The following is a 2820-nucleotide window of genomic DNA, read 5'->3' as shown; positions in this document are numbered from 1 at the left end:
TTTCAACACATAATCAGTGAAAAATGTAGCCCATCTCCATGATTAGCAGAGTGCCTATTTGAGGGTTCATTGTCTAGCTGGTAGTTTATTTTCATCATAACTGTAATAAGTGCTTAGTAGTCAACTGTAGATTCGAGCCAATTAGACAAAAACTGAATGCTGAGAAGATCATGTGCCTGTAGGGAGCAGATACCTAGAAAAGGAATGACATCAAGGCTTATCTAAGCCTGGCAATCTCTCCCTTAGGAGTTGGACTATCTCCCAACCCAACACCCACCCAACTTACACCCCCAACTCTGGGTCTGCCTGACCTTTCACTTGTAGCCCTGCAGCCCCACCTTTGTCCTCTGGAAGAGGTTGGTAGCCCAGTTAAACCTCCTCTCCCAATATAAGGTCATGCAAACGAGGCAGCCCAAACATTCTTGCTTGGGCCAATGATATATACTCACCCAAAAAGCCCCTATCTACCTATCAAACGTTGAAGTAGCTGTTTCCTCATTAAACAAACTGCCTTACTGGTGGTTTCTCCTGGAAGTCTGTTCTCATAATTCTCAGAGCCTCCAGAAGCCTTTTCTCTTCCTTATAAGTCTTGGCTTACTTCCCCCTCTCAGGATGCTCAAGAAGTGATCAGACTCAGAAAGACTGCAATAGGCGATGGTCAGGAAAGGAGAGCCTGAGTGGCAGTTTCCAACCGAGGAAACACATAAGGATATTCTGCCTTTCAGTGCTAGTTCATATGATAAGTCACTGTCCTGTCTGTGGCCTGTTTGAGTCCACATTCTGATTTAGTTTTAAAACTTTATGCCCTTTCTTGATGATTCCAATGCTTCTTATGTCTTGTCCTTCAAGCATAGTGCTGACAGGTTCCCTAGTATTTGGTAATATATGAGTCTGGGACTTATCTTCCAGGAAAAAAAAATTGTTAAAAACTGTCACGTAGCCCTTCCATCTCTTCCGCCCAATTCCACCCAGTCTTTTCTGCTGGGGCAGACTCTTGGCTAGTCTGCTCCAGTGAAGATACCATATCCTGATCCATCCTAGAGAACCCACTGCACTAAGAACTGTTGAGGCACTCAGAGTAGTTGAGGATCAGCTGCACTCAGGACACTTGGACAACAGCTTGACTGCTCCACTGAAAACCCTGCAGTCTTACAGACTCCCAGGAGATCTACAGCAGTCAAGGCAGCAGCACAGATCAGCAGCTTCTCTGCCCCTGTGAAGAGCCCCCAGTTGGAAGGCCCTACAGGTGGTCTGCTACAGCCAAGGCTGCAGGCCTACCAGGACACCTGAAGCAACCCAGGGACAAAAGAGGCAGCCTCCAAACAGTCACCCACAACAACAAACACCAGGGATATCCAGAAGGAGAAAGACAAGTGCAAGACCATAAGCAACAAAAGCTAACATATGTGGGCATCATCAAAACCCAGTTCTCCTACCACAGCAAGCCCTGAATATACCAACACACTTGAAAATCAGGAAGCTGACCTAAAATCCTATCTCGTGAAGATAATAGAGTCCTTTAAGGATATCAATAACTCACTGAAAGAAATACAGGTAAATAGGTGAAGGAATTGAATAAAGCAACCTAAAACCTAAAAGTATAAGTAGAAACAATAAAGAAAACACAAATGGAGGCAAACCCGGAAATGGAACACCTAGAAAAGAGGTTAGGAATTGCAGATGTAAGTATCACCAACAGAATGTAAGAGATAGAAGAGAGAATCTCCGGTGTAGATGATACCATAGACAAGATTCACACAACTGCCGAAGAAAATTCAAAACATAAAAAACTTGTAACCCAAGCATCCAAAAAATTCAGGACACAATGAGAAGGTCAAAACCTAAGGATAATCAGAATATAGGAAAACAAAGATTACTAGCTCAAAGTACCTGAAAATGTCTTCAACAAGATCATAGAAGAAAATTTCCTCAGCCTAAAGAAAGAGCTGGCCATTAAGGTACAAGAAGCCTACAGAACACCAAATAAATGGGACCAGAAAAGAAAATCCTCTTGTCACATAATAATCAAAACACTAAATGCACAGAACAAAGAAAGAATATTAAAAGATGCAAGGGAAAAGGACCAAGTAATATACAAAGGTAGAGTTATCAGAATTACACCAGACTTCTCAACAGAGACTATGAAAGCCAGAAGAGCCTGTTCAGAGGTCTTGCAGACTCTCAGTGCACACAAATACCAGTCCAGGCTACTATACCCAGCAAAATTCTCAATGAACACAGGTGGAGAAACCAAAATATTCCAGGACAAAACCAAATTCAAATAGTACCTATATACTAATCTAGCCCTGCAGAGGATCCTAGAAGGAAAACTTCAAAACAAGGAAGGTACCTACAACAAAGAAAGGACAAGATATTAAGCATCTCACAACATAGCCAAAAGGAGAGAACCACAAATACCACAAATACATAAAGCCACCCACAAAAACAAACATATCAGGAACTAACAGTCATCTCTCTTTAATATCTCTCAATGGACACAAGTCACCCATAAAGGCCGTAAGCTAATAGATTTGATACACAAACAAGATTCAGCGTTTTTCTGCATACAAGGAACACACTTCAATAACAAAGACAGAAACTACCTCAGAGTAAAAAGATGGATAAAGGTCTTCCAAGCAAATGGTCCCAGGAAACAAATAGGAGTTGTATGACCTCTCCTGAGCCAAAAGCCTGTCGATTCAGAACTTGCCTTCACCACAAGCAGCTCACCCACCTAGGGTGAGACAGACAAAGCTCTTTTGTTTACCACCTCATCTTCTCTCTCTCTCTCTCTCTCTCTCTCTCTCTCTCTCTCTCTCT

This window comes from Mastomys coucha, unplaced genomic scaffold, assembly GCF_008632895.1.
Source record: "Mastomys coucha isolate ucsf_1 unplaced genomic scaffold, UCSF_Mcou_1 pScaffold17, whole genome shotgun sequence".
NCBI lineage: Eukaryota > Metazoa > Chordata > Mammalia > Rodentia > Muridae > Mastomys > Mastomys coucha.
The sequence above is the reverse complement of the archived record's forward strand: the minus strand, read 5'-3'. Positions refer to the sequence as shown.